Below are 26,247 nucleotides of genomic sequence, written 5' to 3'. Positions count from 1 at the left end.
GACAAGAACTTTGAGCAGCTCCATCGATGTCTGTAGCAGACTGTAGTTTCTTGCAAACTTCTGAAAATCAATAAAATTCAATGTAATGTTAGACAGCTAAATCCACCACAGGACCGTTCTGGTAGTCCAGCAGGAAGAACAGTATAAGCACAAACCTTTAACAAAGTTGTTAGAGAGCTAAAGCAAGAAATTTTCTTTTTTGAGCATTTTCTTTGCTCTTCAAGAAGAGACTCATTCTGTGGTGAAGTGATTATGATGAAATGAGTTGGAGAAAAAGTTGGTCTCCAGCAATGAGACCCAGAAAAAATACCAGTCAGGTACTGCTGTGATTTGAACCCAGGATCTCCTGTTTACTAGACAGGCACTTTGACCAGCTAAGCCACAGCGCCATTGGTTTGGTCATAAGGAGAAGTGTTAGTCGGGTCATTGTAGCCATTTGTAGGGATTTGAACCCAGCAGTGTCTGATGAAAATAGCTGCTCAAAGTACTTGATAATTAGACAAGAACTTTGACCAGCTCCATCGATGTCTGCAGCAGACTGTAGGTTCTTGCAAACTTCTGAAAATCAGTAAAATTCAATTTAATCTCATTTAAATCACAGTTGATGTCACCAAACAAAAAGGTTGTGGTGAGGTAGCCTTCTTCCCTGGGTGGGTTTCAACCACCAACCCTTTGGTTAATAGGCAAGCTCGCTGGCCAATTACCCCACAGAGACACATGTTTTGTGGCTCGTATTAATCACTTTTGACCCAAACACGTGTCTAGGTCGGGTCATTGTGGACATGCTGTCCACTGGTCCTCCACACAATGAATAGACAGTAACTGTCAGTCTAGCTGGAAGAACACTAGAACCACGACACAATAAGAAAGTTTTTGACTAGAGAGTCGACTAAACTAAGAAACATGCTTCCTTCAGGACTTTCGTACTCTTCAAGAAGAGACTCATTCTGTGGTGAGATGACTATGGTGAAATGAGTTGGAGAAAAAGCTGGTCTCCAGCATTAGACCCACAAAAAGAACCAGCCAGGCACTGCTGGGATTTGAACCCAGGATCTCCTGTTTACTAGACAGGCACTTTGACCAGCTAAGCCACAGCGCCATTGGTCCAGTTTACCTGGTCTAGGTCGGGTCATTCTCCACATGCTGTCCACTCGTCCTCCATACAATGAATATAACTACACCAGAGGACCGTTCTGATAGTCCAGCAGGAAGAACACTAGAAGCACAACACTTAAACAAAGTTGTTGAAGAGTTTACTAAAACAGGGAACATGCTTCCTACAGGACTTTCGTACTCTTCAAGAAGAGACTCATTCTGTGGTGAGATGACTATTGTGAAATGAGTTGGAAACAAAGGTGGTCTCCAGCGATGAGACCCACAAAAAGTACCAGTCAGGCACTCCTGGGATTTGAACCCAGGATCTCCTGTTTACTAGACAGGGACTTCAACCAACTAAGCCACAGCGCCATTGGTCCGGCTTTGCTAATGTTGGTCGGCTCATTGTAGACAAGCTGGCCAGTAGTCTTTGAAAAAATTAACATAACTCCACTCGCAGGATTTTTTGATTCCTCAAGAAGAGACTCATTCTGTGGTGGCTCACAAATTTCCCCACTGTGGGACAATAAAGGTTTATTATTATTATTATTATTTTTTTTTATGACATGAGTTGGAGGAAAACAATGGACTCCAGCAGTAACAAGAAAACTACTTTTCATGTCTTCATTCCTTGTGTTTCAGGGAGACTTTTCCTGAAGCTTCAATGATTGAATGGTTCTCTTCATTAACATATAAAATACTGGTCAGACACTGGTTGGATTTGAACCCAGCAGTGTCTGATCAAAGTAGTTCGTCAAAGTGCTTGATAATTAGACAAGCACTTTGACAAGCCACGGTTTGAGGGATGACTGCAGCAGACTAGTTTCTTGTGAACTTCTAAAAAAACAATGCAATTCAATCAAATCTCTTTTGTTCTCCATTTAAATCACATTCGACATCCCCAAACAAAAATTTTGTGGTAGTCTGGTTGAGGTATAAAATCGTTAGAAAAGTAACGCATAGGCACTGCTGGGATTTGAACCCAAAATCTCCTGTTTACGAGGCCGGTGCTTTGACTAGCTAATCCGAAGCCCCATTGGTGTCTGCAGCAGACTGTAGTTTCTTGTGAACTTCTGAAAATGAACGCAATTCAACCTAATCTCATTTAAATCCCAGTTGACGTCAACAAACAAAAAGGTTGTGGTGAGGCATTGAATCACATTGATTTTCCATAAACATCATAAAAGTCATCCATAGGCACTGCTGGGATTTGAACCCAGGATTTCCTGTTTACAAGACAAGCACTTTGACCAGCTAAGCTACAGCGCCATCGGTTTCTCAATTGCAAAGCACCACTGAAACCCAGTCAGATCCAACAGACCACTTCCAAAACTAAAGGACAAGGTGAAGTGAAACACCAGGGAGTCATTGAAGGTCGGTGGATAACATGGTCATGATCGCTTGGTTTTTCAGGACGCCAACGTGGGGAAAAAAAGTTTTAGCGTATTGCAGTGGTATTGTACCTTAAAAGTCTTGACAAAGTTCGTCCCTGGGTGGGCTTCAACCACCAACCTCTTGGTTAACAGCCGAGCGCGCTGCCCAATTGCGCCACAGAGACTCAAGATTTGTGAATTCCAATTCCACCAGAGGACGGTTCTGTCAGTCCAGCAGGAAGAACACTAGAACTACGACACATTAAGAAAGTTGTTAGAGAGTTAAAGCAAGAAAATTTCTTTTTTGATCATTTCAGGCAGCCTTCGTCCCTGGGGGTGTTTGAACCACCAACCTTTTGGTTAATAGGCAAGCTCGCTGACCAATTACCCCACAGAGACTAGAGACCAGAGAGCTGACTAAACTAAGAAACATTCTTCCTTCAGGACTTTCGTACTCTTCAAGCAGAGACTCATTCTGTGGTGAGACGACTATGGTGAAATGAGTTGGAGAAAAAGCTGGTCTCCAGACCCACAAAAAGTACCAGTCAGGCACTGCTGGGATTTGAACCCAGGATTTCCTGGTTACTAAACAGGCACTTTGACCAGCTAAGCCACAGCACCATTGGTTTGGTCGTAAAGAGAAGTGTTGGTCGGGTCATTGTAGCCAAGCTGGCCATTAGTCTTCCACACAATGAATGTAACTCCACTTGCAGGATTGTTTGATTCTTCAAGAAGAGATTCATTCTGTGGTGGCTATGATGAAACGAGTTGGAGAAAAAACTGGTCTCCAGCGATGAGACCCAGAAAAAGTACCAGTCAGGCACTGCTGGGATTTGAACCCAGGATCTCCTGTTTACTAGACAGGCACTTTGACCAGCTAAGCTACAGCGCCAATGGCTTCTCAATTGCAAAGCACCACTGAAACATAGTCAGATCCAACAGACCACTTCCAAAACTGTAAAGGACAACAGGATTACGGAGGTGAAGTGAAACACCAGGGAGTCACTGAAGGTCGGGGGATAACATGGTCATGAATGCTGGGTTTTTCAGGACGCCAAGGTGGAAAATTTCTTTTTTTAGCATATTGCAGTGGTATTGTACCTTTAAACCCTTGACAAAGTTCGTCCCTGGGTGGACTTGAACCACCAACCTCTCGGTTAACAGCCGAGCACGCTGACCGATTGCGCCACAGACACTCAAGTTTTTGTGAATTCCAACTCCTCCAGACGACTGTTTTGTCAGTTCAGCAAGAAGAACACTACAACTACGACACATTAAGAAAGTTGTTAGAGAGTTAAAGCAAGAAAATTTCTTTTTTGAGAATTTTCTTCACTTTTCAAGAAGAGACTTATTCTGTGGTCAGGTGATTATGATGAAATGAGTTGGAGACAAAACTTACTCTCCAGCAATGAGACCCACAAAGAGTAACAGTCAGGCACTGCTGGGATTTGAACCCAGCAGTGTCTGTTCAAAATAGCTGATCAAAGTACTTGATAATTAGACAAGAACTTTGACCAGCTCCATCGACGTCTGCAGCAGAGTGTAGTTTCTTTCAAACTTCTGAAAATCAATAAAATTCAATGTAATCTCATTTAAATCACAGTTGACGTCACCAAACAAAAAGGTTGTGGTGAGGCATTGAATCACATTGATTTTGCACAAACTTCATAAAAGTCATCCATTGGCACTGCTGGGATTTGAATCCAGGATTTCCTGTTTACAAGACAGGAACTTTGACCAGCTAAGCTTCAGAACCACCTGCTTCCAATTTACAAAGCACCACTGAAACACAGTCAGATCCAACAGACCCCTTCTGAAACTGTAAAGGACAACAGGATTACGGAAGTGAAGTGAAACACCAGGGAGTCATTAAAGGTAAAGGCACAGTATAGTCCTGATTCCTGGGTTTTTCAGGACGCCAAGGTGGGAAAAAATGTTTTATCATATTGCAGTGGCATTGTACCTTAAAAGTCTTGACAAAGTTCGTCCCTGGGTGGGCTTGAACCACCAACCTCTCGGTTAACAGCCGAGCGCGCTGACCGATTGCGCCACAGAGACACTGGTTTTGGCTGCGTGGTAATCAATTTTGACTCAAACACATGTCTTGGTCAGGTCATTGTGGACATGCTGTCCACTCATTCTCCACACAATGAATAGACAGTAAATCAACCACAGGACCGTTCTGATAGTCCAGTAAGAAGAACAGTAGAAGCACAACATTTTAACAAAGTTGTTAGAGAGCTAAAGGAAGAAATTTTCTTTTCTGAGCATTTTCTTTGCTCTTCAATAAGAGACTCCTTCTGTGGTGAGGTGATTATGATGAAATGAGTTGGAGACAAAGTTGGTCTGCAGCGATGAGACCCAGAAAATGAGTTGGAGAAAAAGCTGGTCTCCAGACCCACAAAAAGTACCAGCCAGGCACTGCTGGGATTTGAACCCAGGATCTCCTGTTTACGAGACAGGCACTTTGACCAGCTAAGCCACAGCACCATTGGTTTGGTCACAAAGAGAAGTGTTGGTCGGGTCATTGTAGCCAAGCTGGCCATTAGTCTTCCACACAATGAATGTAACTCCACTTGCAGGATTGTTCGATTCTTCAAAAAGAGATTCATTCTGTGGTGGCTATGATGAAAAGAGTTGGTGAAAAAGCTGGTCTCCAGCAATGAGACCCAAAAAGAGTACCAGTCAGGCACTGCTGGGATTTGAACCCAGGATCTCCTGTTTACTAGACAGGCACTTTGACCAACTAAGCCACAGCGCCATTGGTGTCTGCTGCCGACTGCAGTTTCTTGTGAACTTCTGAAAATCAATAAAATTCAACCTAATCTCATTCAATTCACACTCGATGTCACCAAACAAAAAGGTTGTGGTGAGGCATTGAATCACATTGATTTTCCACAAACATCATAAAAGTCATCCATAGGCACTGCTGGGATTTGAACCCAGCAGTGTCTGATGAAAATAGCTGGTCAAAGTGCTTGATAATTAGACAAGAACTTTGACCAGCTCCATCGACGTCTGCAGCAGACTGTAGGTTCTTGCAAACTTCTGAAAATCAGTAAAATTCAATTTAATCTCATTAAAATAACAGTTGACGTCACCAAACAAAAAGGTTGTGGTGAGGTAGCCTTCTTCCCTGGGTGGGTTTGAACCACCAACCCTTTGGTTAATAGGCAAGCTCGCTGGCCAATTACCCCACAGAGACACAAGTTTTGTGTCTCGTATTAATCACTTTTGACCCAAACACGTGTCTAGGTCGGGTCATTGTGGACATGCTGTCCACTCGTCCTCCACACAATGAACATAACTCCACCAGATGACCGTTCTGTCAGTCTAGCTGGAAGAACACTAGAACCACGACACAATAAGAAAGTTTTTGACTAGAGAGTCGACTAAACTAAGAAACATGCTTCCTTCAGGACTTTCGTACTCTTCAAGAAGAGACTCATTCTGTGGTGAGATGACTATGGTGAAATGAGTTGGAGAAAAAGCTGGTCTCCAGCGATGAGACCCACAAAAAGTACCAGCCAGGCACTGCTGGGATTTGAACCCAGGATCTCCTGTTTACTAGACAGGCACTTTGACCAGCTAAGCCACAGCGCCATTGGTCCAGTTTACCTGGTCTAGGTCGGGTCATTCTCCACGTGCTTTCCACTCGTCCTCTATACAATGAATATAACTACACCAGAGGACCGTTCTGATAGTCCAGCAGGAAGAACACTAGAAGCACGACACTTAAACAAAGTTGTTGAAGAGTTTACTAAAACAAGGAACATGCTTCCTTCAGGACTTACGTACTCTTCAAGAAGAGACTCATTCTGTGGTGAGATGACTATTGTGAAATGAGTTGGAAACAAAGGTGGTCTCCAGCGATGAGACCCACAAAAAGTAAGAGTCAGGCACTGCTGGGATTTGAACCCAGGATCTCCTGTTTACTAGACAGGGACTTCAACCAACTAAGCCACAGCGCCATTGGTCTGGTTTAGCCGATTTTGGTCGGCTCATTGTAGACAAGCTGGCCACTAGTCTGAAAAAATTAACATAACTCCACTCGCAGGATTTTTTGATTCCTCAAGAAGAGACTCATTCTGTGGTGGCTCACAAATTTCCCCACTGTGGGACAATAAAGGTTTATTATTATTATTATTATTATTTTTATGACATGAGTTGGAGGAAAACAAAGGACTCCAGCGGTGACAAGAAAATTACTTTTCATGTCTTCATTCGTTGTGTTTCAGGGAGACTTTTCCTGAAGCTTCAATGATTGAATGGTTCTCTTCATTAACATATAAAATACTGGTCAGACACTGGTTGGATTTGAACCCAGCAGTGTCTGATCAAAGTAGTTCGTCAAAGTGCTTGATAACTAGACAAGCACTTTGACAAGCCACGGTTTGAGGGATGCCTGCAGCAGACTAGTTTCTTGTGAACTTCTGAAAATCAATGCAATTAAATCAAATCTCTTTTCTTCTCTATTTAAATCACATTCGACAAACCCAAACAAAAAGTTTGTGGTAGTCTGGTTGAGGTATAAAATCGTTAGAAAAGTAACGCATAGGCACTGCTGGGATTTGAACCCAAAATCTCCTGTTTACGAGGCCGGTGCTTTGACTAGCTGATCCGAAGCCCCATTGGTGTCTGCAGCAGACTGTAGTTTCTTGTGAACTTCTGAAAATGAACGCAATTCAACCTAATCTCATTTAAATCCCAGTTGACGTCAACAAACAAAAAGGTTGTGGTGAGGCATTGAATCACATTGATTTTCCACAAACATCATAAAAGTCGTCCATAGGCACTGCTGGGATTTGAACCCAGGATTTCCTGTTTACAAGACAGGCACTTTGACCAGCTAAGCTACAGTGCCAACGGTTTCTCAATTGCAAAGCACCACTGAAACCCAGTCAGATCCAACAGACCACTTCCAAAACTGTAAAGGACAAAGTGAAGTGAAACACCAGGAAGTCATTGAAGGTCGGTGGATAACATGGTCATGATCGCTTGGTTTTTCAGGACGCCAACGTGGGAAAAAAAGGTTTTAGCATATTGCAGTGGTATTGTACCTTAAAAGTCTTGACAAAGTTCGTCCCTGGGTGGGCTTGAACCACCAACCTCTTGGTTAACAGCCGAGCGCGCTGACCGATTGCGCCAAATAGACTAAAGATTTGTGACTTCCAATTCCACCAGAGGACTGTTCTGTCAGTCCAGCAGGAAGAACACTACAACTACGACACATTAAGAAAGTTGTTAGAGAGTTAAAGCAAGAAAATTTCTTTTTTGAGCATTTCAGGCAGCCTTCGTCACTGGGGGTGATTGAACCACCAACCTTTTGGTTAATAGGCAAGCGCGCTGACCCATTGCGCCACAGAGACACAGGTTTTGGCTGCGTGGTAATCACTTTTGACTCAAACACGTGTCTTGCTCAGGTCATTGTGGACATGCTGTCCACTCATTCTCCACACAATGAATAGACAGTAACTCCACCACAGGACCGTTCTGATAGTCCAGCAGGAAGAACAGTAGAAGCACAAAACTTTAACAAAGTTGTTAGAGAGCTAAAGCAAGAAATGTTCTTTCTGGACCATTTTCTTTGCTCTTCAAGAAGAGACTCATTCTGTGGTGAGGTGATTATGATGAAATGAGTTGGAGACAAAGTTGGTCTCCAGCGATGAGACCCACAAAGAGTAACAGTCAGGCACTGCTGGGATTTGAACCCAGGATCTCCTGTTTACTAGACAGGCACTTTGACCAGCTAAGCCACAGCGCCATTGGTGTCTGCTGCAGACTGCAGTTTCTTGTGAACTTCTGAAAATCAATAAAATTCAACCTAATCTCATTCAATTCACATTTGATGTCACCAAACAAAAAGGTTGTGGTGAGGCATTGAATCACATTGATTTTCCACAAGTGTCATAAAAGTCATCCATAGGCACTGCTGGGATTTGAACCCAGGATCTCCTGTTTACAAGACAGGCACTTTGACCAGCTAAGCTACAGCGCCACTGCTTTATCATTGGCAAAAAACCACTGAAACACAGTCAGATACAACAGACCACTTCCAAATCTTCAAAGGAAAACATGATTACTGAAGTCAAGTGAAAACCCCAGGGAGTCATTAAAGGTCAAGGGACAACATGGTCACGATTTCTTGTTTTTTCCGGAGGCCAAGATGGGAAACAAAGCTTTAACAAATTGCGAAGGTATTGTCCCATAAAACTTCAGAAAGACTTTGTCTCTGGGTGGGCTTGTACCACCAACTTCTCAGGCAACAACCTAGCACCCTGACCAATTGCGCCACAGAGACTAAGCTCAATTGCCTTCTGCAGCAGACTGTAGTTTCTTTCAAACTTCTGAAAATCAATTAAATTCAATTTAAGAAAATTTATTTTTTGAGCATTTTCTTCACTTTTCAAGAATAGACTCATTCTGTGGTGAGTTGATTATGATGAAATGAGTTGGAGAAAAAGCTGGTCTCCAGCAATGAGACCCAAAAAGAGTACCAGTCAGGCACTGCTGGGATTTGAACCCAGGATCTCCTGTTTACTAGACAGGCACTTTGACCAGCTAAGCCACAGCGCCATTGGTGTCTGCTGCAGACTGTTGTGTCTAGTGAACTTACGACAATCAATGCAATTTAACGTAATCTCATTTAAATCACAGTTGACATCACCAAACAAAAAGGTTGTGGTGAGGCATTCAATCACATTGATTTTTCACAAACTTCATAAAAGTCATCCATAAGCACTGCTGGGATTTGAATCCAGGATTTCCTGTTTACAAGACAGGAACTTTGACCAGCTAAGCTTCAGAACCACCTGCTTCCAATTTACAAAGCACCACTGAAACACAGTCAGATCCAACAGACCCCTTCTGAAACTGTAAAGGACAACCGGATTACGGAAGTGAAGTGAAACACCAGGGAGTCATTAAAGGTAAAGGCAAAGTATAGTCCTGATTCCTAGGTTTTTCAGGACGCCAAGGTGGGAAAAAATGTTTTATCATATTGCAGTGGTGTTGTACCTTAAAACTCTTGACAAAACTCGTCCCTGGGTGGGCTTGAACCACCAACCTCTCGGTTAACAGCCGAGCGCGCTGCCCGATTGCGCCACAGAGACACTGGTTTTGGCTGCGTGGTAATCAATTTTGACTCAAACACATGTCTTGGTCAGGTCATTGTGGACATGCTGTCCACTCATTCTCCACACAATGTATATACAGTAAATCCACCACAGGACCGTTCTGATAGTCCAGTAAGAAGAACAGTAGAAACACAACATTTTAACAAAGTTGTTAGAGAGCTAAAGCAAGACATTTTCTTTTCTGAGCATTTTCTTTGCTCTTCAAGAAGAGACTCATTCTGTGGTGAGGTGATTATGATGAAATGAGTTGGAGACAAAGTTGGTCTGCAGCGATGAGACCCAGAAAAAGAAACAGTCAGGCACTGCTGGGATTTGAACCCAGGATCTCCTGTTTACTAGACAGGCACTTTGACCAGCTAAGCCACAGCACCATTGGTTTGGTCGTAAAGTGAAGTGTTGGTCGGGTCATTGTAGCCAAGCTGGCCATTAGTCTTCCACACAATGAATGTAACTCCACTTATAGGATTGTTCGATTCTTCAAGAAGAGATTCATTCTGTGGTGGCTATGATGAAATGAGTTGGACAAAAAGCTGGTCTCCAGCAATGAGACCCCAAAAAAAGTACCAGTCAGGCACTGCTGGGATTTGAACCCAGGATCTCCTGTTTACTAGACAGGCACTTTGACCAGCTAAGCTACAGCGCCAATGGCTTCTCAATTGCAAAGCACCACTGAAATATAGTCAGATCCAACAGACCACTTCCAAAACTGTAAAGGACAACAGGATTACGGAGGTGAAGTGAAACACCAGGGAGTCACTGAAGGTCGGGGGATAACATGGTCATGATCGCTGGGTTTTTCAGGACGCCAACGTGGGAAAAAAAGAAGTTTTAGCATATTGGAGTGGTATTGTATCTTAAAACCCTTGGCAAAGTTCGTCCCTGGGTGGACTTGAACCACCAACCTCTCGGTTAACAGCCGAGCACGCTGACCGATTGCGCCACAGAGACTCAAGTTTTTGTGAATTCCAACTCCTCCAGACGACTGTTTTGTCAGTCCAGCAGGAAGAACACTAGAACTACGACACATTAAGAAAGTTGTTAGAGAGCTAAAGCAAGAAAATTTCTTTTTTGAGCATTTTCTTCACTTTTCAAGAAGAGACTTATTCTGTGGTCAGGTGATTATGATGAATTGAGTTGGAGACAAAGCTGGCCTCCAGCAATGAGACCCACAAAGAGTAACAGTCAGGCACTGCTGGGATTTGAACCCAGCAGTGTCTGTTCAAAATAGCTGATCAAAGTACTTGATAATTAGACAAGAACTTTGACCAGCTCCATCGACGTATGCAGCAGAGTGTAGTTTCTTGCAAACTTCTGAAAATCAATAAAATTCAATGTAATCTCATTTAAATCACAGTTGACGTCACCAAACAAAAAGGTTGTGGTGAGGCATTCAATCACATTGATTTTGCACAAACTTCATAAAAGTCATCCATAAGCACTGCTGGGATTTGAATCCAGGATTTCCTGTTTACAAGACAGGAACTTTGACCAGCTAAGCTTCAGAACCACCTGCTTCCAATTTACAAAGCACCACTGAAACACAGTCAGATCCAACAGACCCCTTCTGAAACTGTAAAGGACAACAGGATTACGGAAGTGAAGTGAAACACCAGGGAGTCATTAAAGGTAAAGGCACAGTATAGTCCTGATTCCTGGGTTTTTCAGGACGCCAAGGTGGGAAAAAATGTTTTATCATATTGCAGTGGTGTTGTACCTTAAAACTCTTGACAAAACTCATCCCTGGGTGGGCTTGAACCACCAACCTCTCGGTTAACAGCCGAGCGCGCTGCCCGATTGCGCCACAGAGACACTGGTTTTGGCTGCGTGGTAATCAATTTTGACTCAAACACATGTCTTGGTCAGGTCATTGTGGACATGCTGTCCACTCATTCTCCACACAATGAATATACAGTAAATCCACCACAGGACCGTTCTGATAGTCCAGTAAGAAGAACAGTAGAAACACAACATTTTAACAAAGTTGTTAGAGAGCTAAAGGAAGAAATTTTCTTTTCTGAGCATTTTCTTTGCTCTTCAAGAAGAGACTCATTCTGTGGTGAGGTGATTATGATTAAATGAGTTGGAGACAAAGTTGGTCTGCAGCGATGAGACCCAGAAAAAGAAACAGTCAGGCACTGCTGGGATTTGAACCCAGGATCTCCTGTTTACTAGACAGGCACTTTGACCAGCTAAGCCACAGCGCCATTGGTTTGGTCGTAAAGAGAAGTGTTGGTCGGGTCATTGTAGCCAAGCTGGCCATTAGTCTTCCACACAATGAATGTAACTCCACTTGCAGGATTGTTCGATTCTTCAAGAAGAGATTCATTCTGTGGTGGCTATGATGAAATGAGTTGGAGAAAAAGCTGGTCTCCAGCAATGAGACCCAAAAAGAGTACCAGTCAGGCACTGCTGGGATTTGAACCCAGGATCTCCTGTTTACTAGACAGGCACTTTGACTAACTAAGCCACAGCGCCATTGGTGTCTGCTGCAGACTGCAGTTTCTTGTGAACTTCTGAAAATCAATAAAATTCAACCTAATCTCATTCAACTCCCATTTGATGTCACCAAACAAAAAGGTTGTGGTGAGGCATTGAATCACATTGATTTTCCACAAGTGTCATAAAAGTCATCCATAGGCACTGCTGGGATTTGAACCAAGGATTTCCTGTTTATAAGACAGGCACTTTGACCAGCTAAGCTACAGCGCCACTGCTTTATCATTGGCAAAAAACCACTGAAACACAGTCAGATACAACAGACCACTTCCAAATCTTCAAAGGAAAACATGATTACGGAAGTGAAGTGAAAACCCCAGGGAGTCATTAAAGGTCAAGGGACAACATGGTCACGATTTCTTGTTTTTTCCGGAGGCCAAGATGGGAAACAAAGCTTTAACAAATTGCGAAGGTATTGTCCCATAAAACTTCAGAAAGACTTTGTCTCTGGGTGGGCTTGAACCACCAACTTCTCAGACAACAACCGAGCACCCTGACCAATTGCGCCACAGAGACTAAGCTCAATTGCCTTCTGCAGCAGACTGTAGTTTCTTGCAAACTTCTGAAAATCAATAAAATTCAATTTAAGAAAATTTATTTTTTGAGCATTTTCTTCACTTTTCAAGAATAGACTCATTCTGTGGTGAGTTGATTAGGATGAAATGAGTTGGAGAAAAAGCTGGTCTCCAGCAATGAGACCCAAAAAGAGTACCAGTCAGGCACTGCTGGGATTTGAACCCAGGATCTCCTGTTTACGAGACAGGCACTTTGACCAGCTAAGCCACAGCGCCATTGGTGTCTACAGCAGACTGTTGTGTCTAGTGAACTTCCGACAATCAATGCAATTTAACGTAATCTCATTTAAATCACAGTTGACGTCACCAAACAAAAAGGTTGTGGTGAAGCATTGAATCACATTGATTTTCCATAAACATCATAAAAGTCATCCATAGGCACTGCTGGGATTTGAACCCAGGATTTCCTGTTTACAAGACAGGCACTTTGACCAGCTAAGCTACAGCGCCATCGGTTTCTCAATTGCAAAGCACCACTGAAACCCAGTCAGATCCAACAGACCACTTCCAAAACTGTAAAGAACAACAGGATTACGGAGGTGAAGTGAAACACCTCGGAGTCATTGGAGGTCGGGGGATAACATGGTCATGGTCGCTGGGTTTTTCAGGATGCCAAGGTGGGAAAAAAAAGTTTTAGCATATTGCAGTGGTATTGTACCTTAAAACTCTTGACAAAGTTCGTCCGTGAGTGGGCTTGAACCACCAACTTCTTGGTTAACAGCCGAGTGCGCTGACCGAATGCGCCACAGAGACTCAAGATTTGTGAATTCCAACTCCAACACATTACGAACTACGACACATTAAGAAAGTTGTTTCTAAAGAAAGAAAATTTCTTTTTTGAGCATTTTCTTCACTATTTAAGAAGAGACTTATTCTGTGGTCAGGTGATTATGATGAAATGAGTTGGAGAAAAAGCTGGTCTCCAGCAATGAGACCCAAAAAGAGTACCAGTCAGGCACTGCTGGGATTTGAACCCAGGATCTCCTGTTTACTAGACAGGCACTTTGACCAACTAAGCCACAGCGCCATTGGTGTCTGCTGCAGACTGCAGTTTCTTGTGAACTTCTGAAAATCAATAAAATTCAACCTAATCTCATTCAATTCACACTTGATGTCACCAAACAAAAAGGTTGTGGTGAGGCATTGAATCACATTGATTTTCCACAAACATCATAAAAGTCATCCATAGGCACTGCTGGGATTTGAACCCAGCAGTGTCTGATGAAAATAGCTGGTCAAAGTACTTGATAATTAGACAAGAACTTTGACCAGCTCCATCGACGTCTGCAGCAGACTGTAGGTTCTTGCAAACTTCTGAAAATCAGTAAAATTCAATTTAATCTCATTAAAATAACAGTTGACGTCACCAAACAAAAAGGTTGTGGTGAGGTAGCCTTCTTCCCTGGGTGGGTTTGAACCACCAACCCTTTGGTCAATAGGCAAGCTCGCTGGCCAATTACCCCACAGAGACACAAGTTTTGTGTCTCGTATTAATCACTTTTGACCCAAACACGTGTCTAGGTCGGGTCATTGTGGACATGCTGTCCACTCGTCCTCCACACAATAAACATAACTCCACCAGATGACCGTTCTGTCAGTCTAGCTGGAAGAACACTAGAACCACGACACAATAAGAAAGTTTTTGACTAGAGAGTCGACTAAACTAAGAAACATGCTTCCTTCAGGACTTTCGTACTCTTCAAGAAGAGACTCATTCTGTGGTGAGATGACTATGGTGAAATGAGTTGGAGAAAAAGCTGGTCTCCAGCGATGAGACCCACAAAAAGAACCAGCCAGGCACTGCTGGGATTTGAACCCAGGATCTCCTGTTTACTAGACAGGCACTTTGACCAGCTAAGCCACAGCGCCATTGGTCCAGTTTACCTGGTCTAGGTCGGGTCATTCTCCACGTGCTTTCCACTCGTCCTCCATACAATGAATATAACTACACCAGAGGACCGTGATAGTCCAGCAGGAAGAACACTAGAAGCACGACACTTAAACAAAGTTGTTGAAGAGTTTACTAAAACAAGGAACATGCTTCCTTCAGGACTTTCGTACTCTTCAAGAAGAGACTCATTCTGTGGTGAGATGACTATGGTGAAATGAGTTGGAAACAAAGGTGGTCTCCAGCGATGAGACCCACAAAAAGTACCAGTCAGGCACTCCTGGGATTTGAACCCAGGATCTCCTGTTTACTAGACAGGGACTTCAACCAACTAAGCCACAGCGCCATTGGTCCGGCTTAGCTGATGATGGTCGGCTCATTGTAGACAAGCTGGCCAGTAGTCTTTGAAAAAATTAACATAACTCCACTCGCAGGATTTTTTGATTCCTCAAGAAGAGACTCATTCTGTGGTGGCTCACAAATTTCCCCACTGTGGGACAATAAAGGTTTATTATTATTATTATTATTATTATTATTTTTATGACATGAGTTGGAGGAAAACAATGGACTCCAGCAGTGACAAGAACATTACTTTTCATGTCTTCATTCGTTGTGTTTCAGGGAGACTTTTCCTGAAGCTTCAATGATTGAATGGTTCTCTTCATTAACATATAAAATGCTGGTCAGACACTGGTTGGATTTGAACCCAGCAGTGTCTGATCAAAGTAGCTCGTCAAAGTGCTTGATAACTAGACAAGCACTTTGACAAGCCACGGTTTGAGGGATGACTGCAGCAGACTAGTTTCTTGTGAACTTCTGAAAATCAATGCAATTCAATCAAATCTCTTTTCTTCTCCATTTAAATCACATTCGACATCTCCAAACAAAAAGTTTGTGGTAGTCTGGTTGAGGTATAAAATCGTTAGAAAAGTAACGCATAGGCACTGCTGGGATTTGAACCCAAAATCTCCTGTTTACGAGGCCGGTGCTTTGACTAGCTAATCCGAAGCCCCATTGGTGTCTGCAGCAGACTGTAGTTTCTTGTGAACTTCTGAAAATGAACGCAATTCAACCTAATCTCATTTAAATCCCAGTTGACGTCAACAAACAAAAAGGTTGTGGTGAGGCATTGAATCACATTGATTTTCCATAAACATCATAAAAGTCATCCATAGGCACTGCTGGGATTTGAACCCAGGATTTCCTGTTTACAAGACAGGCACTTTGACCAGCTAAGCTACAGCGCCATCGGTTTCTCAATTGCAAAGCAACACTGAAACCCAGTCAGATCCAACAGACCACTTCCAAAACTAAAGGACAAGGTGAAGTGAAACACCAGGGAGTCATTGAAGGTCGGTGGATAACATGGTCATGATCGCTTGGTTTTTCAGGACGCCAACGTGGGGGAAAAAAGTTTTAGCATATTGCAGTGGTATTGTACCTTAAAAGTCTTGACAAAGTTCATCCCTGGGTGGGCTTGAACCACCAACCTCTTGGTTAACAGCCGAGCGCGCTGACCGATTGCGCCACAGAGGCTCAAGATCTGTGAATTCCAATTCCACCAGAGGACGGTTCTGTCAGTCCAGCAGGAAGAACACTACAACTACGACACATTAAGAAAGTTGTTAGAGAGTTAAAGCAAGAAAATTTCTTTTTTGAGCATTTCAGGCAGCCTTCGTCCCTGGGGGTGTTTGAACCACCAACCTTTTGGTTAATAGGCAAGCTCGCTGACCAATTACCCCACAGAGACTAGAGACCAGAGAGCTGACTAAACTAAGAAACATTCTTCCTTCAGGACTTTCGTACTCTTCAAGCAGAGACTCATTCTGTGGTGAGACGACTATGGTGAAATGAGTTGGAGAAAAAGCTGGTCTCCAGACCCACAAAAAGTACCAGTCAGGCATTGCTGGGATTTGAACCCAGGATTTCCTGGTTACTAAACAGGCACTTCTACCAGCAAAGCCACAGCACCAACGGTTTCTCAATTGCAAAGCACCACTGAAACACAGTCAGATCCAACAGACCACTTCCAAAACTGTAAAGGACAACAGGATTACGGAGGTGAAGTGAAACACCAGGGAGTCATTGAATGTCGGGGGATTACATGGTCATGATCGCTGGGTTTTTCAGGACGCCAAGGTGGGGAAAAAAAAGTTTTAGCATATTGCAATGGTATTGTACCTTAACAGTCTTGACAAAGTTCGTCCCTGGGTGGGCTTGAACCACCAACCTCTCGGTTAACAGCCGAGCGCGCTGACCGATTGCGCCACAGAGACTCAAGATTTGTGAATTCCAATTCCACCAGAGGACTGTTCTGTCAGTCCAGCAGGAAGAACACTACAACTACGACACATTAAGAACGTTGTTAGAGAGTTAAAGCAAGAAAATTTCTTTTTTGAGCATTTTCTTCACTTTTCAAGGAGAGACTTATTCTGTGGTCAGGTGATTATGATGAAATGAGTTGGAGACAAAGCTGGCCTCCAGCAATGAGACCCACAAAGAGTAACAGTCAAGCACTGCTGGGATTTGAACCCAGCAGTGTCTGTTCAAAATAGCTGATCAAAGTACTTGATAATTAGACAAGAACTTTGACCAGCTCCATCGACGTCTGTAGCAGACTGTAGTTTCTTGCAAACTTCTGAAAATCAATAAAATTCAATGTAATGTTAGACAGCTAAATCCAACACAGGACCGTTCTGGTAGTCCAGCAGGAAGAACAGTACAAGCACAAAACTTTAACAAAGTTGTTAGACAGCTAAAGCAAGAAATTTTCTTTTTTGAGCATTTTCTTTGCTCTTCAAGAAGAGACTCATTCTGTGGTGAAGTGATTATGATGAAATGAGTTGGAGAAAAAGTTGGTCTCCAGCAATGAGACCCAGAAAAAGTACAAGTCAGGCACTGCTGGGATTTGAACCCAGGATATCCTGTTTACTAGACAGGCACTTTGACCAGCTAAGCCACAGCACCATTGGTTTGGTCGTAAAGAGAAGTGTTGGTCGGGTCATTGAAGCCAAGCTGGCCATTAGTTTTCCACACAATGAATGTAACTCCACTTGCAGGATTGTTTGATTCTTCAAGAAGAGATTCATTCTGTGGTGGCTATGATGAAATGAGTTGGAGAAAAAGCTGGTCTCCAGCGATGAGACCCAGAAAAAGTACCAGTCAGGCACTGCTGGGATTTGAACCCAGGATCTCCTGTTTACTAGACAGGCACTTTGACCAGCTAAGCTACAGCGCCAATGGCTTCTCAATTGCAAAGCACCACTGAAACATAGTCAGATCCAACAGACCACTTCCAAAACTGTAAAGGACAACAGGATTACGGAGGTGAAGTGAAACACCAGGGAGTCACTGAAGGTCGGGGGATAACATGGTCATGATCGCTGGGTTTTTCAGGACGTCAAGGTGGGAAAAAAAGAAGTTTTAGCATATTGCAGTGGTATTGTATCTTAAAACCCTTGGCAAAGTTCGTCCCTGGGTGGACTGAACCGCCAACCTCTCGGTTAACAGCCGAGCACGCTGACCGATTGCGCCACAGAGACTCAAGTTTTTGTGAATTCCAACTCCTCCAGACGACTGTTTTGTCAGTCCAGCAGGAAGAACACTACAACTACGACACATTAAGAAAGTTGTTAGAGAGTTAAAGCAAGAAAATTTCTTTTTTGAGAATTTTCTTCACTTTTCAAGAAGAGACTTATTCTGTGGTCAGGTGATTATGATGAATTGAGTTGGAGAAAAAGCTGGCCTCCAGCAATGAGACCCACAAAGAGTAACAGTCAGGCACTGCTGGGATTTGAACCCAGCAGTGTCTGTTCAAAATAGCTGATCAAAGTACTTGATAATTAGACAAGAACTTTGACCAGCTCCATCGACGTCTGCAGCAGAGTGTAGTTTCTTGCAAACTTCTGAAAATCAATAAAATTCAATGTAATCTCATTTAAATCACAGTTGACGTCACCAAACAAAAAGGTTGTGGTGAGGCATTGAATCACATTGATTTTGCACAAACTTCATAAAAGTCATCCATAAGCACTGCTGGGATTTGAATCCAGGATTTCCTGTTTACAAGACAGGAACTATGACCAGCTAAGCTACAGAACCACCTGCTTCCAATTTACAAAGCACCACTGAAACACAGTCAGATCCAACAGACCCCTTCTGAAACTGTAAAGGACAACAGGATTACGGAAGTGAAGTGAAACACCAGGGAGTCATTAAAGGTAAAGGCAAAGTATAGTCCTGATTCCTGGGTTTTTCAGGATGCCAAGGTGGGAAAAAATGTTTTATCATATTGCAGTGGTGTTGTACCTTAAAACTCTTGACAAAACTCGTCCCTGGGTGGGCTTGAACCACCAACCTCTCGGTTAACAGCCGAGTGCGCTGACCGATTGCGCCACAGAGACACTGGTTTTGGCAGCGTGGTAATCAATTTTGACTCAAACACATGTCTTGGTCAGGTCAATGTGGACATGCTGTCCACTCATTCTCCACACAATGTATATACAGTAACTCCACCACAGGACCGTTCTGATAGTCCAGTAAGAAGAACAGTAGAAACACAACATTTTAACAAAGTTGTTAGAGAGCTAAAGGAAGAAATGTTCTTTTCTGAGCATTTTCTTTGCTCTTCAAGAAGAGACTCATTCTGTGGTGAGGTGATTATGATGAAATGAGTTGGAGACAAAGTTGGTCTGCAGCGATGAGACCCAGAAAAAGAAACAGTCAGGCACTGCTGGGATTTGAACCCAGGATCTCCTGTTTACTAGACAGGCACTTTGACCAGCTAAGCCACAGCGCCATTGGTGTCTGCTGCAGACTGCAGTTTCTTGTGAACTTCTGAAAATCAATAAAATTCAACCTAATCTCATTCAATTCACACTTGATGTCACCAAACAAAAAGGTTGTGGTGAGGCATTGAATCACATTGATTTTCCACAAACATCATAAAAGTCATCCATAGGCACTGCTGGGATTTGAACCCAGCAGTGTCTGATGAAAATAGCTGGTCAAAGTACTTGATAATTAGACAAGAACTTTGACCAGCTCCATCGATGTCTGCAGCAGAGTGTAGGTTCTTGCAAACTTCTGAAAATCAGTAAAATTCAATTTAATCTCATTTAAATCACAGTTGATGTCACCAAACAAAAAGGTGGTGGTGAGGTAGCCTTCTTCCCTGGGTGGGTTTGAACCACCAACCCTTTGGTTAATAGGCAAGCTCACTGGCCAATTACCCCACAGAGACACAAGTTTTGTGGCTCGTATTAATCACTTTTGACCCAAACACGTGTCTAGGTCGGGTCATTGTGGGCATGCTGTCCACTGGTCCTCCACACAATGAATAGACAGTAACTGTCAGTCTAGCTGGGAGAACACTAGAACCACGACACAATAAGAAAGTTTTTGACTAGAGAGTCGACTAAACTAAGAAACATGCTTCCTTCAGGACTTTCGTACTCTTCAAGAAGAGACTCATTCTGTGGTGAGATGACTATGGTGAAATGAGTTGGAGAAAAAGCTGGTCTCCAGCGATGAGACCCACAAAAAGAACCAGCCAGGCACTGCTGGGATTTGAACCCAGGATCTCCTGTTTACTAGACAGGCACTTTGCCCAGCTAAGCCACAGCGCCATTGGTCCAGCTTACCTGGTCTAGGTCGGGTCATTCTCCACATGCTGTCCACTCGTCCTCTATACAGTGAATATAACTACACCAGAGGACCGTTCTGATCGTCCAGCAGGAAGAACACTAGAAGCACGACACTTAAACAAAGTTGTTGAAGAGTTTACTAAAACAAGGAACATGCTTCCTTGAGGACTTTCGTACTCTTCAAGAAGAGACTCATTCCGTGGTGAGATGACGATGGTGAAATGAGTTGGAAACAAAGGTGGTCTCCAGCGATGAGACCCACAAAAAGTAAGAGTCAGGCACTGCTGGGATTTGAACCCAGGATCTCCTGTTTACGAGACAGACGCTTTGACCAGCTAAGCCACAGCACCACCTGCTTCCAAATTGCGTAGCACCACTGAAACACAGTTAGATCTGACAGACCCCTTCTGAAACTGCAAATGACAACAGGATTACAGAGGTGAAGTGAAAAACCAGGGAGTCATTAAAGGTCAAGGGACAATTTGGTCCTGATTCCTGGGTTTTTCAGGACGCCGAGCAGGGAAACAAAGTTTTAACACATTGCAATGGTACGGTACCGTAAAACTTTAGATAGACTTCATCCCTGGGTGGACTTGACCCACCAACCTGTCAGTTAACAGCTGAGCGCACTGAGCAATTGCGCCACACAGACACCAGTTCTGTGGTGTGTGGTAAGCAGTTTTGACTCAACATGTGTCTTGGTCGGGTCGTTGTGAACATGCTGTCCACTCGTCCTCCATACAATGAATATAACTCCACCAGAGGATCATTCGTACAGTCCAGCAGGAAGAACAATAGAAGCACAACAACTAAAAAAAGTTGTTGAAGAGTTTATAAAACAAGGAACATGCTTCCTTCAGGACTTTCGTGCTCTTCAAGAAGAGACTCATTCTGTGGTGAGGTGATTATGATGAAATGAGTTGGAGCCAAAGTTGGTCTCCAGCAATGAGACCCAGAAAAAGAATAAGTCAGGCACTGCTGGGATTTGAACCCAGGATCTTCTGTTTACTAGACAGGCACTTTGACCAGCTAAGCCACAGCGCCATTGGTTTGGTTGTAAAGAGAAGTGTTGGTCGGGTCATTGTAGCCAAGCTAGCCATTAGTCTTCCACACAATGAATGTAACTCCACTTGCAGGATTGTTCGAGTCTTCAAGAAGAGATTCATTCTGTGGTGGCTATGATGAAATGAGTTGGAGACAAAGTTGGTCTCCAGCAATGAGACCCAGAAAAAGTACCAGCCAGGCACTGCTGGGATTTGAACCCAGGATCTCCTGTTTACTAGACAGACACTTTGACCAGCTAAGCTAAAAAATTTTTTTTAGCATATTGCAGTGGTATTGTACCTTAAAACCCTTGACAAAGTTTGTCCCTGGGTGGACTTGAACCACCAACCTCTCGGTTAACATCCAAGCACGCTGACCGATTGCGCCACAGAGACACAAGAGTTGGGTCCGTGGTAATCAGTTTTGACTCAAACACATGTCTTGGTCAGGTCATTGTGGACATGCTGTGGACATGCTGTGGACATGCTGCTAGAAGCACGACACTTAAACAAAGCTGTTGAAGAGTTTACTAAAACAAGGAACTTGCTTCCTACAGGACTTTTGTACTCTTCAAGAAGAGACTCATTCTGTGGTGAGATGACTATGGTGAAATGAGTTGGAAACAAAGGTGGTCTCCAGTGATGAGACCCACAAAAAGTAAGAGTCAGGCACTGCTGGGATTTGAACCCAGGATCTCCTGTTTACGAGACAGGCGCTTTGACCAGCTAAGCCACAGCACCACCTGCTTCCAAATTGCAAAACACCACTGAAACACAGTTAGATCTGACAGACCCCCTCTGAAACTGCAAATGACAACAGGATTACAGAGGTGAAGTGAAAAACTAGGGAGTCATTAAAGGTCGGGGGATAACATGGTCATGATTCCTGGGTGTTTCAGGACGCCGAGCAGGGAAACAAAGTTTTAACACATTGCAATGGTACGGTACCGTAAAAGTTCATCCCTGGGTGGACTTGACCCACCAACCTGTCGGTTAACAGTTGAGCACACTGACCAATTGCGCCAAAGACACACAAGTTCTGTGGTGCGTGGTAATCAGTTTTGACTCAACATGTGTCTTGGTCGGGTCGTTGTGAACATGCTGTCCACTTGTCCTCGATCCTTGTCCAGGATCTCCTGTTTACTAGACAGGGACTTCAACCAACTAAGCCACAGCGCCATTGGTCCAGCTTAGCTGATGTTGGTCGGCTCATTGTAGACAAGCTGGCCAGTAGTCTTTGAAAAAATTAACATAACTCCACTCGCAGGATTTTTTGATTCCTCAAGAAGAGACTCATTCTGTGGTGGCTCACAAATTTCCCCACTGTGGGACAATAAAGGTTTATTATTATTATTATTATTATTATTATTATTATTATTATTATTATTATTATTATTATTATTATTATTTTTATGACATGAGTTGGAGGAAAACAATGGACTCCAGCAGTCAGAAGAAAATTACTTTTCATGTCTTCATTCGTTGTGTTTCAGGGAGACTTTTCCTGAAGCTTCAATGATTGAATGGTTCTCTTCATTAACATATAAAATACTGGTCAGACACTGGTTGGATTTGAACCCAGCAGTGTCTGATCAAAGTAGTTCGTCAAAGTGCTTGATAATTAGACAAGCACTTTGACAAGCCACGGTTTGAGGGATGCCTGCAGCAGACTAGTTTCTTGTGAACTTCTGAAAATCAATGCAATTAAATCAAATCTCTTTTCTTCTCTATTTAAATCACATTCGACATCCCCAAACAAAAAGTTCGTGGTAGTCTGGTTGAGGTATAAAATCGTTAGAAAAGTAACGCATAGGCACTGCTGGGATTTGAACCCAAAATCTCCTGTTTACAAGACAGGCACTTTGACCAGCTAAGCTACAGCACCAACGGCTTCTCAATTGCAAAGCACCACTGAAACATAGTCAGATCCAACAGACCACTTCCAAAACTGTAAAGGACAACAGGATTACGGAGGTGAAGTGAAACACCAGGGAGTCACTGAAGGTCGGGGGATAACATGGTCATGATCGCTGGGTTTTTCAGGACGCCAAGGTGGAAAAAAAAAAGTTTTAGCATATTGCAGTGGTATTGTACCTTAAAACCCTTGACAAAGTTCGTCCCTGGGTGGACTTGAACCACCAACCTCTCGGTTAACAGCCGAGCGCGCTGACCGATTGCGCCACAGAGACTCAAGTTTTTGTGAATTCCAACTCCTCCAGACGACTGTTTTGTCAGTTCAGCAGGAAGAACACTACAACTACGACACATTAAGAAAGTTGTTAGAGAGTTAAAGCAAGAAAATTTCTTTTTTGAGAATTTTCTTCACTTTTCAAGAAGAGACTTATTCTGTGGTCAGGTGATTATGATGAAATGAGTTGGAGACAAAGCTGGCTTCCAGCAATGAGACCCACAAAGAGAAACAGTCAGTCACTGATGGGATTTGAACCCAGCAGTGTCTGTTCAAAATAGCTGATCAAAGTACTTGATAATTAGACAAGAACTTTGACCAGCTCCATCGACGTCTGCAGCAGAGTGTAGTTTCTTGCAAACTTCTGAAAATCAATAAAATTCAATGTAATCTCATTTAAATCACAGTTGACGTCACCAAACAAAAAGCTTGTGGTGAGGCAATGAATCACATTGATTTTCCATAAACTTCATAAAAGTCTTCCATAAGCACTGCTGGGATTTGAATCCAGGATTTCCTTATACAAGACAGGAACTTTGACCAGCTAAGCTACAGAACCACCTGCTTCCAATTTACAAAGCACCACTGAAACATAGTCAGATCCAACAGACCCCTTCTGAAACTGTAAAGGACAACAGGATTACGGAATGAAGTGAAACACCAGGGAGTCATTAAAGGTAAAGGCACAGTATAGTCCTGATTCCTGGGTTTTTCAGGACACCAAGGTGGGAAATAAAGTTTTAAAATAATGCAATGGTGTTGTACCGTAAAACTCTCGTTAGACTTCGTCCCTGGGTGGGTTTGAACCACCAACCTCTCGGTTAACAGCCGAGCGCGCTGACCAATTGCGCCACAGAGACACAGGTTTTGGCTGCGTGGTAATCAATTTTGACTCAAACACGTGTCTTGGTCAGGTCATTGTGGACATGCTGTCCACTCATTCTCCACACAATGAATAGACAGTAACTCCACCACAGGACCGTTCTGATAGTCCAGCAGGAAGAACAGTAGAAGCACAAAATTTTAACAAAGTTGTTAGAGAGCTAGGCGGCACGGTGGCGCAGTGGTTAGCGCTGCTGCCTCACAACACGGCGGACCCGGGTTCGAGTCCCGCTCTGTGCGGAGTTTGCATGCTCTCCCCGTGTCTGCGTGGGTCTCCGGGTTCTGCGTGGGTCTCCGGGTTCTCCGGCTTCCTCCCACCTCCAAAAGCATGCGCTTCAGGTTGATTGGCCGGTCCCAAATTGACCATAGGAGTGAGTGTGTGAGTGAATGATTTGTTTGTTTCTATGTGGCTCCGCGGTGCACTGGCGTCGTGCCCGGAGTGTCCCCCGCCTCATGCCCTGAGACTGCCAGGATAGGCACTGGCTACCCCGTGGCCTGCGTTAGCGGATTAAGCGGATTTGGAAAATGAATGAATGAATGTTAGAGAGCTAAAGCAAGATATTTTCTTTTCTGGGCATTTTCTTTGCTGTTCAAGAAGAGACTCATTCTGTGGTGAGGTGATTATGATGAAATGAGTTGGAGACAAAGTTGGTCTCCAGTGATGAGACCCAGAAAAAGAATAAGTCAGGCACTGCTGGGATTTGAACCCAGGATCTCCTGTTTACTAGACAGGCACTTTGACCAGCTAAGCCACAGCGCCATTGGTTTGGTCGTAAAGAGAAGTGTTGGTCGGGTCATTGTAGCCAAGCTGGCCATTAGTCTTCCACACAATGAATGTAACTCCACTCGCAGGATTGTTCGATTCTTCAACAAGAGATTCATTCTGTGGTGGCTATGATGAAATGAGTTGGAGAAAAAGTTGGTCTCCAGCAATGAGACCCAGAAAAAGTACCAGTCAGGCACTGCTGGGATTTGAACCCAGGATCTCCTGTTTACTAGACAGGCACTTTGACCAACTAAGCCACAGCGCCATCGGTGTCTGCTGTAGACTGTAGTTTCTTGTGAAGTTCTGAAAATGAATACAATTCAATGTAATCTCATTTAAATCACAGTTGACGTCACCAAACAAAAAGGTTGTGGTGAGGCAAAAGTCATAAAAGTCATCCATAGGCACTGCTGGGATTTGAACCCAGGATTTCCTGTTTACAAGACAGGCACTTTGACCAGCTAAGCTACAGCGCCGACAGTTTCTCAATAGCAAAGCACCACTGAAACCCAGTCAGATCCAACAGACCACTTCCAAAACTGTAAAGGAAAACAGGATTACGGAGGTGAAGTGAAACACCAGGGAGTCACTGAAGGTCAAGGGACAACATGGTCATGATCGTTGGGTTTTTCAGGACGCCAAGGTGCGAAAAAAACATTTTAGTATATTGCAGTGGTATTGTACCTTAAAAGTCTTGACAAAGTTCGTCCCTGGGTGGGCTTGAACCACCAACCTCTCGGTTAACAGCCGAGCACGCTGACCCATTGCGCCACAGAGACTCAAGTTTTGTGATTTCCAACTCCACCATAGGACTGTTCTGTCAGTCCAGCAGGAAGAACACTAGAACTACGACACATTAAGAAAGTTTTCAAGAAGAGACTTATTCTGTGGTCAGGTGATTATGATGAAATGAGTTGGAGACAAAGCTGGCCTCCAGCAATGAGACCAACAAACAGTAAAAATCAGGCACTGCTGGGATTTGAATCCAGGATCTCCTGTTTACTAGACAGGCACTTTGGCCAGCTAAGCCACAGCGCCACTGATGTCTGCAGTGAACTGTAGTTTCTTGCAAACTTCTGAAAATCATTAAAATCAATCAAATCTCTTTCCTCTCCATTTAAATTAAATTCGACAGCGCCAAACAATTGGTCAGCGCGCTC

The 26,247-nt window shown here is 43.5% G+C and overlaps 52 non-coding genes across 52 annotated transcripts; all 52 read right to left on the bottom strand.

Moving 5' to 3' along the window:
* Positions 1 to 315: 315 nt before the first annotated feature.
* trnat-agu (transfer RNA threonine (anticodon AGU)) lies at positions 316 to 389 on the bottom strand. The gene has a single exon. It is a non-coding gene; the product is annotated as a tRNA-Thr (tRNA).
* Positions 390 to 1,025: 636 nt separating this feature from the next.
* On the bottom strand, positions 1,026 to 1,099 carry trnat-agu (transfer RNA threonine (anticodon AGU)). The gene has a single exon. It is a non-coding gene; the product is annotated as a tRNA-Thr (tRNA).
* A 294-nt stretch (positions 1,100 to 1,393) lies between these two features.
* On the bottom strand, positions 1,394 to 1,467 carry trnat-agu (transfer RNA threonine (anticodon AGU)). Its single transcript has one exon. It is a non-coding gene; the product is annotated as a tRNA-Thr (tRNA).
* An 823-nt stretch (positions 1,468 to 2,290) lies between these two features.
* trnat-ugu (transfer RNA threonine (anticodon UGU)) lies at positions 2,291 to 2,364 on the bottom strand. Its single transcript has one exon. It is a non-coding gene; the product is annotated as a tRNA-Thr (tRNA).
* Positions 2,365 to 2,579: 215 nt separating this feature from the next.
* Positions 2,580 to 2,653, bottom strand: trnan-guu (transfer RNA asparagine (anticodon GUU)). The gene has a single exon. It is a non-coding gene; the product is annotated as a tRNA-Asn (tRNA).
* Positions 2,654 to 3,015: 362 nt separating this feature from the next.
* trnat-agu (transfer RNA threonine (anticodon AGU)) lies at positions 3,016 to 3,089 on the bottom strand. Its single transcript has one exon. It is a non-coding gene; the product is annotated as a tRNA-Thr (tRNA).
* Positions 3,090 to 3,286: 197 nt separating this feature from the next.
* Positions 3,287 to 3,360, bottom strand: trnat-agu (transfer RNA threonine (anticodon AGU)). Its single transcript has one exon. It is a non-coding gene; the product is annotated as a tRNA-Thr (tRNA).
* A 230-nt stretch (positions 3,361 to 3,590) lies between these two features.
* Positions 3,591 to 3,664, bottom strand: trnan-guu (transfer RNA asparagine (anticodon GUU)). Its single transcript has one exon. It is a non-coding gene; the product is annotated as a tRNA-Asn (tRNA).
* Positions 3,665 to 4,452: 788 nt separating this feature from the next.
* On the bottom strand, positions 4,453 to 4,526 carry trnan-guu (transfer RNA asparagine (anticodon GUU)). The gene has a single exon. It is a non-coding gene; the product is annotated as a tRNA-Asn (tRNA).
* A 358-nt stretch (positions 4,527 to 4,884) lies between these two features.
* On the bottom strand, positions 4,885 to 4,958 carry trnat-cgu (transfer RNA threonine (anticodon CGU)). The gene has a single exon. It is a non-coding gene; the product is annotated as a tRNA-Thr (tRNA).
* A 197-nt stretch (positions 4,959 to 5,155) lies between these two features.
* trnat-agu (transfer RNA threonine (anticodon AGU)) lies at positions 5,156 to 5,229 on the bottom strand. The gene has a single exon. It is a non-coding gene; the product is annotated as a tRNA-Thr (tRNA).
* A 768-nt stretch (positions 5,230 to 5,997) lies between these two features.
* On the bottom strand, positions 5,998 to 6,071 carry trnat-agu (transfer RNA threonine (anticodon AGU)). The gene has a single exon. It is a non-coding gene; the product is annotated as a tRNA-Thr (tRNA).
* Positions 6,072 to 6,365: 294 nt separating this feature from the next.
* trnat-agu (transfer RNA threonine (anticodon AGU)) lies at positions 6,366 to 6,439 on the bottom strand. The gene has a single exon. It is a non-coding gene; the product is annotated as a tRNA-Thr (tRNA).
* An 819-nt stretch (positions 6,440 to 7,258) lies between these two features.
* On the bottom strand, positions 7,259 to 7,332 carry trnat-ugu (transfer RNA threonine (anticodon UGU)). Its single transcript has one exon. It is a non-coding gene; the product is annotated as a tRNA-Thr (tRNA).
* A 217-nt stretch (positions 7,333 to 7,549) lies between these two features.
* Positions 7,550 to 7,623, bottom strand: trnan-guu (transfer RNA asparagine (anticodon GUU)). The gene has a single exon. It is a non-coding gene; the product is annotated as a tRNA-Asn (tRNA).
* A 535-nt stretch (positions 7,624 to 8,158) lies between these two features.
* trnat-agu (transfer RNA threonine (anticodon AGU)) lies at positions 8,159 to 8,232 on the bottom strand. Its single transcript has one exon. It is a non-coding gene; the product is annotated as a tRNA-Thr (tRNA).
* Positions 8,233 to 8,392: 160 nt separating this feature from the next.
* Positions 8,393 to 8,466, bottom strand: trnat-ugu (transfer RNA threonine (anticodon UGU)). The gene has a single exon. It is a non-coding gene; the product is annotated as a tRNA-Thr (tRNA).
* Positions 8,467 to 8,970: 504 nt separating this feature from the next.
* Positions 8,971 to 9,044, bottom strand: trnat-agu (transfer RNA threonine (anticodon AGU)). The gene has a single exon. It is a non-coding gene; the product is annotated as a tRNA-Thr (tRNA).
* A 462-nt stretch (positions 9,045 to 9,506) lies between these two features.
* Positions 9,507 to 9,580, bottom strand: trnan-guu (transfer RNA asparagine (anticodon GUU)). Its single transcript has one exon. It is a non-coding gene; the product is annotated as a tRNA-Asn (tRNA).
* Positions 9,581 to 9,901: 321 nt separating this feature from the next.
* Positions 9,902 to 9,975, bottom strand: trnat-agu (transfer RNA threonine (anticodon AGU)). The gene has a single exon. It is a non-coding gene; the product is annotated as a tRNA-Thr (tRNA).
* Positions 9,976 to 10,173: 198 nt separating this feature from the next.
* On the bottom strand, positions 10,174 to 10,247 carry trnat-agu (transfer RNA threonine (anticodon AGU)). Its single transcript has one exon. It is a non-coding gene; the product is annotated as a tRNA-Thr (tRNA).
* Positions 10,248 to 10,478: 231 nt separating this feature from the next.
* On the bottom strand, positions 10,479 to 10,552 carry trnan-guu (transfer RNA asparagine (anticodon GUU)). The gene has a single exon. It is a non-coding gene; the product is annotated as a tRNA-Asn (tRNA).
* Positions 10,553 to 11,339: 787 nt separating this feature from the next.
* trnan-guu (transfer RNA asparagine (anticodon GUU)) lies at positions 11,340 to 11,413 on the bottom strand. Its single transcript has one exon. It is a non-coding gene; the product is annotated as a tRNA-Asn (tRNA).
* A 321-nt stretch (positions 11,414 to 11,734) lies between these two features.
* Positions 11,735 to 11,808, bottom strand: trnat-agu (transfer RNA threonine (anticodon AGU)). The gene has a single exon. It is a non-coding gene; the product is annotated as a tRNA-Thr (tRNA).
* Positions 11,809 to 12,005: 197 nt separating this feature from the next.
* Positions 12,006 to 12,079, bottom strand: trnat-agu (transfer RNA threonine (anticodon AGU)). The gene has a single exon. It is a non-coding gene; the product is annotated as a tRNA-Thr (tRNA).
* Positions 12,080 to 12,239: 160 nt separating this feature from the next.
* Positions 12,240 to 12,313, bottom strand: trnai-uau (transfer RNA isoleucine (anticodon UAU)). The gene has a single exon. It is a non-coding gene; the product is annotated as a tRNA-Ile (tRNA).
* A 229-nt stretch (positions 12,314 to 12,542) lies between these two features.
* On the bottom strand, positions 12,543 to 12,616 carry trnan-guu (transfer RNA asparagine (anticodon GUU)). The gene has a single exon. It is a non-coding gene; the product is annotated as a tRNA-Asn (tRNA).
* A 201-nt stretch (positions 12,617 to 12,817) lies between these two features.
* On the bottom strand, positions 12,818 to 12,891 carry trnat-cgu (transfer RNA threonine (anticodon CGU)). The gene has a single exon. It is a non-coding gene; the product is annotated as a tRNA-Thr (tRNA).
* Positions 12,892 to 13,051: 160 nt separating this feature from the next.
* Positions 13,052 to 13,125, bottom strand: trnat-ugu (transfer RNA threonine (anticodon UGU)). Its single transcript has one exon. It is a non-coding gene; the product is annotated as a tRNA-Thr (tRNA).
* Positions 13,126 to 13,628: 503 nt separating this feature from the next.
* trnat-agu (transfer RNA threonine (anticodon AGU)) lies at positions 13,629 to 13,702 on the bottom strand. The gene has a single exon. It is a non-coding gene; the product is annotated as a tRNA-Thr (tRNA).
* Positions 13,703 to 14,470: 768 nt separating this feature from the next.
* On the bottom strand, positions 14,471 to 14,544 carry trnat-agu (transfer RNA threonine (anticodon AGU)). The gene has a single exon. It is a non-coding gene; the product is annotated as a tRNA-Thr (tRNA).
* A 291-nt stretch (positions 14,545 to 14,835) lies between these two features.
* trnat-agu (transfer RNA threonine (anticodon AGU)) lies at positions 14,836 to 14,909 on the bottom strand. Its single transcript has one exon. It is a non-coding gene; the product is annotated as a tRNA-Thr (tRNA).
* An 827-nt stretch (positions 14,910 to 15,736) lies between these two features.
* trnat-ugu (transfer RNA threonine (anticodon UGU)) lies at positions 15,737 to 15,810 on the bottom strand. Its single transcript has one exon. It is a non-coding gene; the product is annotated as a tRNA-Thr (tRNA).
* Positions 15,811 to 16,025: 215 nt separating this feature from the next.
* trnan-guu (transfer RNA asparagine (anticodon GUU)) lies at positions 16,026 to 16,099 on the bottom strand. Its single transcript has one exon. It is a non-coding gene; the product is annotated as a tRNA-Asn (tRNA).
* A 666-nt stretch (positions 16,100 to 16,765) lies between these two features.
* On the bottom strand, positions 16,766 to 16,839 carry trnan-guu (transfer RNA asparagine (anticodon GUU)). Its single transcript has one exon. It is a non-coding gene; the product is annotated as a tRNA-Asn (tRNA).
* Positions 16,840 to 17,456: 617 nt separating this feature from the next.
* Positions 17,457 to 17,530, bottom strand: trnat-agu (transfer RNA threonine (anticodon AGU)). Its single transcript has one exon. It is a non-coding gene; the product is annotated as a tRNA-Thr (tRNA).
* A 197-nt stretch (positions 17,531 to 17,727) lies between these two features.
* Positions 17,728 to 17,801, bottom strand: trnat-agu (transfer RNA threonine (anticodon AGU)). Its single transcript has one exon. It is a non-coding gene; the product is annotated as a tRNA-Thr (tRNA).
* Positions 17,802 to 18,892: 1,091 nt separating this feature from the next.
* On the bottom strand, positions 18,893 to 18,966 carry trnan-guu (transfer RNA asparagine (anticodon GUU)). Its single transcript has one exon. It is a non-coding gene; the product is annotated as a tRNA-Asn (tRNA).
* A 321-nt stretch (positions 18,967 to 19,287) lies between these two features.
* trnat-agu (transfer RNA threonine (anticodon AGU)) lies at positions 19,288 to 19,361 on the bottom strand. Its single transcript has one exon. It is a non-coding gene; the product is annotated as a tRNA-Thr (tRNA).
* Positions 19,362 to 20,116: 755 nt separating this feature from the next.
* Positions 20,117 to 20,190, bottom strand: trnat-agu (transfer RNA threonine (anticodon AGU)). The gene has a single exon. It is a non-coding gene; the product is annotated as a tRNA-Thr (tRNA).
* Positions 20,191 to 20,484: 294 nt separating this feature from the next.
* trnat-cgu (transfer RNA threonine (anticodon CGU)) lies at positions 20,485 to 20,558 on the bottom strand. Its single transcript has one exon. It is a non-coding gene; the product is annotated as a tRNA-Thr (tRNA).
* Positions 20,559 to 21,178: 620 nt separating this feature from the next.
* On the bottom strand, positions 21,179 to 21,252 carry trnat-agu (transfer RNA threonine (anticodon AGU)). Its single transcript has one exon. It is a non-coding gene; the product is annotated as a tRNA-Thr (tRNA).
* A 321-nt stretch (positions 21,253 to 21,573) lies between these two features.
* Positions 21,574 to 21,647, bottom strand: trnan-guu (transfer RNA asparagine (anticodon GUU)). Its single transcript has one exon. It is a non-coding gene; the product is annotated as a tRNA-Asn (tRNA).
* A 271-nt stretch (positions 21,648 to 21,918) lies between these two features.
* On the bottom strand, positions 21,919 to 21,992 carry trnat-cgu (transfer RNA threonine (anticodon CGU)). The gene has a single exon. It is a non-coding gene; the product is annotated as a tRNA-Thr (tRNA).
* A 1,070-nt stretch (positions 21,993 to 23,062) lies between these two features.
* On the bottom strand, positions 23,063 to 23,136 carry trnat-ugu (transfer RNA threonine (anticodon UGU)). The gene has a single exon. It is a non-coding gene; the product is annotated as a tRNA-Thr (tRNA).
* Positions 23,137 to 23,366: 230 nt separating this feature from the next.
* On the bottom strand, positions 23,367 to 23,440 carry trnan-guu (transfer RNA asparagine (anticodon GUU)). The gene has a single exon. It is a non-coding gene; the product is annotated as a tRNA-Asn (tRNA).
* Positions 23,441 to 24,225: 785 nt separating this feature from the next.
* Positions 24,226 to 24,299, bottom strand: trnan-guu (transfer RNA asparagine (anticodon GUU)). The gene has a single exon. It is a non-coding gene; the product is annotated as a tRNA-Asn (tRNA).
* A 708-nt stretch (positions 24,300 to 25,007) lies between these two features.
* Positions 25,008 to 25,081, bottom strand: trnat-agu (transfer RNA threonine (anticodon AGU)). Its single transcript has one exon. It is a non-coding gene; the product is annotated as a tRNA-Thr (tRNA).
* A 197-nt stretch (positions 25,082 to 25,278) lies between these two features.
* On the bottom strand, positions 25,279 to 25,352 carry trnat-agu (transfer RNA threonine (anticodon AGU)). The gene has a single exon. It is a non-coding gene; the product is annotated as a tRNA-Thr (tRNA).
* Positions 25,353 to 25,489: 137 nt separating this feature from the next.
* On the bottom strand, positions 25,490 to 25,563 carry trnat-ugu (transfer RNA threonine (anticodon UGU)). The gene has a single exon. It is a non-coding gene; the product is annotated as a tRNA-Thr (tRNA).
* A 229-nt stretch (positions 25,564 to 25,792) lies between these two features.
* Positions 25,793 to 25,866, bottom strand: trnan-guu (transfer RNA asparagine (anticodon GUU)). Its single transcript has one exon. It is a non-coding gene; the product is annotated as a tRNA-Asn (tRNA).
* A 185-nt stretch (positions 25,867 to 26,051) lies between these two features.
* On the bottom strand, positions 26,052 to 26,125 carry trnat-agu (transfer RNA threonine (anticodon AGU)). Its single transcript has one exon. It is a non-coding gene; the product is annotated as a tRNA-Thr (tRNA).
* Positions 26,126 to 26,247: the final 122 nt, after the last annotated feature.

Source organism: Antennarius striatus, chromosome 17 (assembly GCF_040054535.1).
Source record: "Antennarius striatus isolate MH-2024 chromosome 17, ASM4005453v1, whole genome shotgun sequence".
NCBI lineage: Eukaryota > Metazoa > Chordata > Actinopteri > Lophiiformes > Antennariidae > Antennarius > Antennarius striatus.
This window is presented reverse-complemented; position numbering and strand designations above follow the sequence as displayed.